This window comes from Tupaia chinensis, unplaced genomic scaffold, assembly GCF_000334495.1.
Source record: "Tupaia chinensis unplaced genomic scaffold, TupChi_1.0 Scaffold000215_1, whole genome shotgun sequence".
Classification (NCBI taxonomy): Eukaryota; Metazoa; Chordata; class Mammalia; order Scandentia; family Tupaiidae; genus Tupaia; species Tupaia belangeri.
Window position 1 is genome coordinate 2,726,543 of NW_006159690.1, and position 10,285 is coordinate 2,736,827.

Consider the following 10,285-nt stretch of genomic DNA (forward strand, 5'->3'; position numbering starts at 1 on the left):
TTTCTTACTTTCTCTCTCACTCTCTCTCCAGAGAATGCGTGTGCCCTGTGGGGGTAAAACAAAATCTGCCCTGAATTCTACTCAGCAGGTGTGATTTGCAGAGAAGTGAAGTGAAAGTGGCATGAAGTTGCTGTTTCCATAGTTAATCTCAGATCCCTCTGTCTTTCACAAGGTGAGCACCTTGTTACCAAAAATAGCATTTTGTTTTTGTGTTCTTATTTTGCTATAGAGGGCTTGCATTCATCAGAGTGAGAGGGAAAGTGAGGATTCACCCCCCCAGGAATAAAGCTATGCTACAATCCCTTGAGACTACTTTGGGCACACACACACACACACACACACACACATACCCAAGCTGCCAGGCCTAGGATTCGAACCACTTAGTCAGCCATATGAGATCCAGCTGCTTTTACTGTCATACCACCTGCCTTCCCCTCTAGATGTTTAAATATACTGCCCTTATTTCTTTTTTTTTCTTTCTTTTTTTTTTTTTTGGAGAGGTTTTTGCTATAGGGCGCATGCGCTTGCCAGACAGACAGAGAGAGACAAAGAGACAGAAAGCGAGAAATCACCCCCAGCGGGGATGGTCACGCCGTAATCCCTTCTCCTCCATTCTCCTCTCGGGATCTTGGGCACGCACGCACACGCACCCGGCGTGAGTTTTAAGCCACCGGGTCTGGGACGTGAACAGCGGTCGACTACATGGGAGTCCAGCGACATAGCCATTACGCTAACTGCTGGTTCCCACTGCCCTTATTTCTTGTACATCATGGCTTCTATCTGCAAGAGAGTTGTTAGATCTACAGCTCAACCAAAGGAAAATGTGACCGTTCTAGAAATGAAGAGACAGCATACTTGAATATTCTGAAGACAAATGTAATGAATTCTGTGGCTAATTTATATTTGATTTTTACCTTGTTACTTTAGACACTACCTCCTCCGCAAGATACAATTTCTATGTTAGAATCTACATCATCAGAATTGGAATGAAATGAGATGCTATGGACCAGATGGTGGTGTAGTGGTAAAGCACAATGTTCTGTGAGTCTAAAGCCCCTTGGGTTCACATCTAGAGACCTCCTTGAACATGCCAGGCATGGGAGTGCCTATGATCTGGGGGCTGGCTGAGGTTAGGCATGGACTATGGTGTCAAGACCCTATTGGGAGGACTGGAGTTTTTGGTTTGTTCTCCTCTGTCTCCTTTGGTTTTTTTTTTCTGTCTCTCTCTCTTTCTGTCTCTCTCTGTTGAGTGCATATGCCTTGTAGCAAGCAAACTAAATAGCTACATAAATAAAAATTATATAAATCATTCTTTAAAAACATGATGATGGGGGCCGGCAAGTGGTGTGGTGGATGGGGGCACTGGATTCCCACATGGCCAACCACGGTTCGAGTCTCAGACCTGGTGGCTTGCTTTCTCACTTTCTCTCTTTCACTCTCTCTCTCTACATCTTTCTGATCAAATTAAAATAAATAAGTAAATAAAATGAATGAATAAATAAAATCAAATAAATAATTCTAAAAAACAAACAAACAAACAAACAAGATGATGAAGGTACTGATGACAGGAACTAAGAAGAGTTATTAACCACTTACCACCTGGCCTCAAATGTGCTTAGTGGTTTAAGTGATGATCTCTCTTTTTTAAAGAATTATTTATTTAATATTTTCATTTATTATTTTTAAAATAATTATTTAATTTTATTCATTTTTTAAAAAAGACTCATTATTATCTTTTTCTGGAGAGTTTTTGTTGTTGTTATAGGGCACTTGTGCTTGCCAGAAAGACAGAAAGAGACAGGAAGCGAGAAATCACCCCCCAGGGGAGATGAACATACCGCAATCCCTTCTCCTCCATTCTCCTCTCCTCTCCTCTCAGGATTTTGGGCACACACACATGCTCCCAGCATGATGAGTTTAAGCCACTGGGTCTGGGACTTGAGCCGTGGTCGACTACATGGGAGTCCAGTGACATAGCCATTACACCAACTGCTGGTCTCTAAAGACTTATTTTTTATTTAACTTTATTTACTTATTTAATTTATTTTTAATTTTGACCAGAGTTGGACAGAGTGAGAGAGGGAGAGAGAGAATGTGAGACAGCAAGCCGCCAGGTTCAGGGCTCAAATCTCAGTCTGACATGTGGGAGTCCAGTGCCCTTAACCACCATGCCACCTAATGGCCCCTTATTCATTTTTATTTTAATTCAGCTAGAGAGAGAGAGAGAGAGAGAGAGAGAGAGAGAGAGAAAGGGAAACATGAGAAAGCAAGCCCCCAGGTCCAGGACTTGAATCGTGGTCATCTATGGAGTATCCAATGTCTTAACCACTATGCCACCTGCTGGCCCTATTTATTATTTTTTTAAGAGAGGTTTTTGCCTTAGGGCACATGTACTCACCGGAGAGAGAGAGAGACAGAGACAGTGAGAGGGAAAGTGAGAAATCTCCCCCTCTCTGGGGGATGGCCATGCTGCAATCTTTTACTCCATTTTCCTCCCAGGATCTTGGGCATGCACGCACATGCTCCCGATATGATTTTCAATCCACTGGGTCTAGGACTCGAACTGCAGTTGGCCATGTGGGAGTCCAGCGACCTAAACACTATGCCATCTGCTGGCCTGTTATTATTATTTTTTAATTTGCTATAGAGCATGTGCACTCACCAGAGAGAGAAAGCGAGCTGCCATATCTGAGACTCGAACCACAGTTAGCCATGTGTGAGTCCAGCACCTTAACCACCACACCACCTGCTGGCCCCAATGATCTCAATTAGATACAGCTTTGAGAGTTTTTCCATGTAGATTTCCTGTCCTCCATGTTCTCCTAGAGGTACCTCAGTTTCAAATATTACAATACAATTACACTTTCTGGGAGGCCTCTAATTCTTGTGTGTGTGTGTGTGTGTGTGTGTGTGTGTGTGTGTGTAGTTAGTTTTTGTTTATTTTTTTGGCATAACCAAGTGGAAAAATACTTCTTTCCTACTGAACATGTTTCTACATAGTTGAATTTTTACTAGGGGAATATGCGAGCTTACCCATCTTCCTTCCTCCTTCACTGAGGGAAGGAGAACGATCTGATTAATTTGGAAGAAGTAATGCATTTGTGCATTAGCCGTCCTGTACACTGAGCCTACCTGCTTGCAGAGGGGATACATTCTTTATTAGGTTTTTGCCATAAGGAGCTTGAGCTCATAGGAGAGAGACAGAGAGAAGGAAAGTGAGAAATTACCCCTGGGGAAGATAGCCATGCTGCAATCCCTTCTCCATTCTCCTCTTGGAGTTTTGGGCACGCATGCGCACACACCCTGCATGATTTTCAAGCCATCAGGTCGGGGGCTCAAAGGGTGGTCAGTCATGGTTGTCTAGCACCTTAACCACCATGGCACCTGCTGGCACCTGAGAGAGGATACATTCTGATCTTCAGTGTCCACCACACCAGGACCTTAGCAGATCATCCTCTGTGTTCATGGGTGAGGTCTGCACTTGTTTAGTATTGCCTGTAACGGCATAGGAAGTCTGACTAGTTGAACAACTATTAATATCAGAAAGTCCACTTGGTTATATGTCCTTCAATTTAGTTTTCACCAGAAATAAAGCTAGCATTTTTATTTTTAATAATTATTTTATTTAACTTTATTTATTTTAATTTGACCAGAGAGGGACAGAGTGAGAGAGAGAGAGGGAATGTGAGAAAGCAAGCTCCAGGTCTGGGACTTGAACAGTGGTCAAGTGCCCTTAACCGCCATGCCACCTGCCAGCCCCCTAAAACTAACATTTTAAAATCTCTAACTTCTGTGTCTAATTCTCAGTTGGTTTCTCATCTAGACGAGAAACAAAAGGGGCTATGAACTAACTACTCAAAGCTCCAGTAAGAGGCAGTACAAGAGAGTACAGTTTAGAGCGCTGATAAGCAAATGAGACTGCCTGATTGCAAATGATGTTTCCATCCCTTGTTAGCTATTTTACCCTGTGCAAGTTACTTAACTCCTCTGTGCTTTAGTTATTTTATCTGTGAAACAAAGACAGTAATAATACCTACCCTGATAGAGTGGGTGAAACAGTTGATAAATTGATCCATGCAGAGTGTTTCCAATGGTCCTGAGCATGTAATAAGCATACAACAAATGTTAGCTATTACTATTACTATTACAGTAATACTAACAGTCCAAGGGTACAATCTAAGGGCTTGTTCATTATTTACATTCAGCTTCTGACTTCCCTCTCATGGTAGACTGGATGTTTACATCCTCCTAAAACACACAGGTTACAATTCTAACCCTTGGGCCGGCAGGTGGCATAGTGGTTAAAGAGATAGACTTCCACATGGCTGACGGGTTCTAGTACTGGACCTAGCGACTTGCTTTCTCACACTGTCTCTCTCTTTGGTCAAATTGAATAGTAATAATAATAATAAAATAAATAATTAAAAAAAAGTCTACCCCCCAAAATGATGATATTAGGAGGCCTTTGGGAGGCCCATGGAGCCTTTTCGTTATGTATATCAACCTTTTCATTATGTATATTAAAGCATCATGTTGTATACCAGTGTTAGTTCATTGTATTGCTAATAACAAATACACGAGTCTGGGTGGTTCATAGGAGCAGAGATTTTTTTTTTTTTTTAATTTTTTAGTTTTTTGGGGAGGTTTTTGCTATAGGGCGCATGCGCTCGCTGGAAAGGCAGAGAGAGACAGAGAGACAGAAAGAGAGAAATCAACTCCCCCAAAGAGAATGGCCACGATGCAATCCTTTGTCCTCCATTCCCCTCTCGGGACCTTGGGCACGCATGCACATGTGCCCAGCGTGAGTTTAAGCCACCGGGTCCGGGATTCTAACCATGATCGACTACACGGGAGTCCAGCGACATAGCCATTATGCCAACTGCTGATTCCAGGAGCAGAGGTTTATTTAACTCACAATTTTGGAGGTCCAGTGTCAAGCGGTTGTACCTGGTGAGGGCCTTCTTGCTGGTGGATAACATGGTGGAGGGCATCAATGACAAGATAGAGCCCTAGTCCCTGTCTGTGTCTCCTTGTAAGTCCACAAGAATTCAATCACAGTGGCCCAGCCTTGGTTCTAATCTTCTCCCAAAGGTCCCACCAATCAACACCATATCTACACTTTTATTTTTTACAGAATTATTTAATTTTATATATTATTATTATTCTTTGATTTGACCAGAGAGAGACAGAGGGAGAGTGAGAAAGCAAGCCACCAGGTCCAGGACTCAAGTCATGGTTGGCTATGTGGGAGTCCAGCACCTTAACCACCACGCCACTTGCCCATCCATGTTTTTACCCTTTCATTTATTAAAAAAAAATTATTTTTAGAGAGAGATTTTTGCTATAGGGTGCATGCATTTGCCAGGAAGACAGAGAGAGATAGAGAGACAGAAATCTAGAAATCACCTCCCTGGGGGATGGACACGCTGTAAACCTTCCTCTTCAGTTCTCCTTTTGGGATCTCAGGCATGCACACACACACATATGCCTCATGTGAGTTTTAAACCACCAGGTATGGGATTTGAACTGTGGTCAACTATGTGGGAGTCCAGCAATGTAACCATTACACCACCTTCTGGTCCCTCTACCCTTTTATTTTCATTACGAGGGCTCAACATATGAAATATTTGGGAAACACGTACAAGCCATAGCAACACCTTAAATTTATACAATAAAAATAAGACAAAACTGGGTCAGCAGGCGGTGGTTAAGGCTCTGGACTCCAACATGGCCAACCATGGTTGAATCCTAGTGACTTGACAGTCATGCTGGGTGCATGTGCATGCACACCCAAAATCCCAAGAGGAGAATGGAGAAGGTACTGTAGCATGACTATCCCCCCAGAGGTGATTTCTCAATTTCCCTCTCACTACTCTCCCACTCCCTGTGAATACACTTGTTCTATAGCAAAAAACAAAAAACAAACAAACAAACAAAAACACTTTAAAAAATAAGCAAATCATTTTGACAGATAACTCTCTGATTGCTTGATCTCTTGGAAAATTTGGCATTATCTGTGTGGAGAATCTGATTCATGAAATCTATACTGTTGGAAACCCCCTCAAAAAAGCAAATAACTTCCTGTGGCCCTTCAAATGATCTTCTCCATGTGATGGAATGAAGAAAAAGATCACCTATTTTGTAGCAGATGGAGATTCTGGCAACAGGGGAGACCAGATCAAGAGGCTTATTAGAAGGATGAACTGAAGTATCTGTCATGATTATTTTTGTAATCTGGTCAGTTAATAAACAGTGGCTGTTTTCAGACTGAAAAAAAAAAAGTGAGAAAGAGAGAGGCAGAGATAGGAAAAGTGAGAAATCACTCCCGGGGGGATGGCCACACTGCAATCCCTTCTCCGTTCTCCTCTTGGATCACATGTGCCTGCCATAATTTTCAAGCCACCAGAGCCCAGACTGGACCCACAGACGGCCATCACACTATCCACTAGTCCTTAGAATTTGTTTAAAAGGAAGACTGAATCACTTCAATAGCTCTTAGGGTGTAAATGTGTTTTAGTAATATTTTGGGAAAGGTGTTAGACATTTTTTTTTGGAGAGGTTTTTGCTAGGGCATGTGTGCTCACCAGAAAGACAGAGAAATCACCCCCTTCAGGGGGATGGGCATGCCACCATCCCTTCTCCTCCATTTTCCTCTCAGGATCTTGGGCATACATGCACATGCACCCAGCGTGAGGTTAAGTCACTGGGTCCGGGACTCAAACCGCGGTTGACTACGTGGGAGTCTAGCAACATAACCATTATGCCAACTGTTGGTCCCTAGACATTTTTTTTTTTTCAAGAGAGATTTTTGGTACAGGGTGTGCGCACTTGCTGGAGAGACAGAGAGACAGAAAGTGAGAAATCATCCCCCAGGCAGAATGGCCATGTCACAATCCCTTCTCCAGTCTCCTCTCAGGATTCTGGATAGGTACACACATGCACCCAGAATGAGTTTTAAGTTGCTGGGTCCGGGACTCATACTGCTGTCAACTATGTGGGAGTCCAGTAATGTAACCATTACGCCATCTGCTGGTCCCCAGTGTTAGACATTTTTATTATGGAAGAATTTAGATACAAAAAGATGAAAGCATTTTATAACAAGTATCTGTATACTCACTGTTCTATCATCATTTTTCAATTTTTTTAAGACTTATTTTATTTAATTTCATGCATTGTCATTATTTTACTTCACTGAAGTTGACCAAAGAGAGACAGAGAGAAGGAAAGTGGGAAAGCAAGCTGCCAGGTCTGGGACTTGAACCACTGTCAGCCATGTGGGAGTCCAGCTGCTTTAACCACTATACACCTGCTGGCCCTCATTTTTCAAAATTTTTTACTTTTTTATTTATTTATTTTTCTAGAGAGATTTTTGCTACAACGTGCATACTCTCGCCAGAGCGACAGAGAGACAGAAAGTGAGAAATCACCCCCCCTCAGGGCTATGCACAATCCCTTCTCCTCCATTCTCCTCTCAGGATTTTGGGTATACAAGCACATGCACCCAGCGTGTTTTAAGCTACCAGGTCCAGGACTCGAACCACGGTGGAATATATGGAAGTCCAGCAACAAAACCATTACGACATCTGCTGGTCCTTTATCATTACCATTTTAATACACTTGCTTTATCACATAATTGGACCACCCATCCATCCTTAGATCTATCCATTCACTTGTCGAGGGTACTTGTCTTTCTCTCAGTAAATGAACTTTAATAAAAGGAGGGGAAGGGAGCCAGCGAGTGGTGTGGTCTTTAAGGTGCTAAACTCCCTCACGGTCAACCGCGGTTCAAATCCTGGATCTGGAAGCTTGAAACTCATGCTGGGCACATGTGCATGCATGCCTAAAATCCCAAGAGGAGAATGGAGGAGAGATTGTATGATGGCCATCCCCTGGGGGGATGATTTCTCTCTTTCTGTCTGTCTTTTTCTCTGACAGGTGCACATGCCCTATGGCAAAAATTTCTCAAAAACAAAAACAAACAAAACAAAACAAAAAGGGCAGGTAGGGATTAAAATGGTGGAGCCTGCAACTACCACTTTTTTTTTTTTTTTTTTTTAGAGGTTTTTGCTATAGGGTGCGTGCACTTGCCAGACAGACAGAGAGAGACAGAGAGACAGAAAGCAAGAAATTCACCCCCCAGGGGGATGGCCACGCTGCAATCCCTTCTCCTCCATCTCTTCTTGGGATCTTTGCCACGCACGCACATGCGTCTGGCGTGAGTTTAAGTCACCAGGTCCAGGACTCGAACCACGGTCAACTACGTGGGAGTCCAGCGACATAGCCATTACGCTAACTGCTAGTCCCGCAACTACCACTTTTGTCAGCAAAGCAGAAGCTTTCACAGATGCTGTACCATCTGACTTCCCCTACAAATCATTTACCAGAACTTGGACACAGCTGCCTTCTTTAACTGCAAGTTAGGGTAGAAAAGTATCTCACTTTCTTGTCTAATTTGTTTTGAAGCTGGGTTCAATTCCTTATTAATAAAAGCATGAGAAAGTAAGAAAGTTGTACTTATGGGAAGATAGAGATGGTTACATTGCTCGACTCCCACATAGTCGGCTGTGGTTCAAATCCCGGATCTGGTGGCTTAAACTCACACCAGGTCTGTGTGTGTGTGTGCCCAAAATCTGAAGAGGAGAATGGAGGAGAAGGGATTACGGCATGGCCATCCTCCCTTGGGGAGTGACTTCTTGTTTTCTGTCTCTTTCTGTCTCTCTGGCGAGTGCATGCACCATTATAGCAAAAATATCTCTCTCTAAAAAAAAAAAAAAGAAAGAAAGAAGGCAGTATTGAAGTATAAAAACAAGAAGTATTCAAGCAAAGGTGGCTTCCATCTTGGAAGATGGGCCACGGCAAATTTGGTCCTATGTGCTAAATGTCGTACCCCTTGGCCTCAGCAGACTGAGGCAGAGTGATCAAGCCTTAAAAATGGGTCTTCTCGTCATTTGTGGTTTAGGTAGTTTTGGGAGGTGAGAATTTTCATTCTTTAAGAAGAGCATTTGAGAGAATTTGGTTGGGGAATGTCAGTGTATGCCTTGAAACTGTTTTCCTACGGGCTTGGGCTCTCTTTGAGTTCCTTCTGTCCCTTGGGGAATGAAAGCTGACGAAATCACAGCGAGGAGAAAGGCTCTAGAGAGCACCAAAGACGGTAAGAAAATGCTCTGGAATGCTGGACCCTCACAGGAAGGTTGTGGGTTTGCATCCCAGGGGTTCTTTCTGCACTCTGGGCACACGTGTGCACGCCTGTGATCCAGGCTGCCTGAGGCTAGAGGCGGATTGTGGCGAAAAGACTGTATCTGCCTCTCTCAGTGTCTTTCTCTCATGGAAGAAATAAAGAAATGATTTCTTTCTCTCCAACTTTCCTCCCAACCCCCAAGGTCAAGTTAAAAAAAAAAAAGTTAAAAAAAAGAAAGCTCTATTCTCTTAAAAAGGAAAAAAAATGAACTTTAAAATGTACTGGGGCCAGCAGGTGACATGGTGGTTGAGGTTCTGGATACCCACAGTTTGAGCCCCAGCCCTGGCTGCTTTTTTCCTCAATTTCCCTTCCTTTCTCTCTTTCTCTGTTTCTCTTTCTGGTGGGCACATGTGTCCCACAGTAAATTTAAAAATAATAATAATAAATAAGATTAAGTAAATAACACTAAAGAAAAAACTTTAAAGATTATATCTGAACCAGGCAAAAGAAAAGACTGAAGACATAGTCTAGGCAATTCTGAGAAAAGCAAACCAAAAATTTGAATTATTGACTCTATCTAGCCTTGGTGGTTTTTTTTTAAGCATCCAAGTCTTAGTGTACTGTGGAATAAGTAGTTTACTATGTCATAAGTATCTTGATCAAAATAGCTTTACAAAGTTTTCACATAGGTTTAGATTATTTTTCCTTTTGGGATATGTATTTTTAAAATTATTTTATTCACCATCATTACATATATATATACATATACATATACATATATATATGTATGCATATGTATATGTATATACATATTTGTTTGACCAGAGAGAAACAGAGACAGAGAGAGAGAAAGTGAGAAAGCAAGCTGCCAGGTCTGGGACTTGAACCATGATTGGCCACGTGGGAATCCAGTGCTTTAACTACCACACTACCATAGGGCAGGCGCCACCACGCCCCCACTACCACACTACCTACCAGCCCCCCCTTTTGGGATATTTTTAAAGCCAAAGTGTGCTATCACATATATTTAACTAATCTTTGTTGGTTCCACTGGGAATTTAGGAGTACCTCAATAACTCTGCTTAGTTTTTTTTTTTTTTTTTAAGC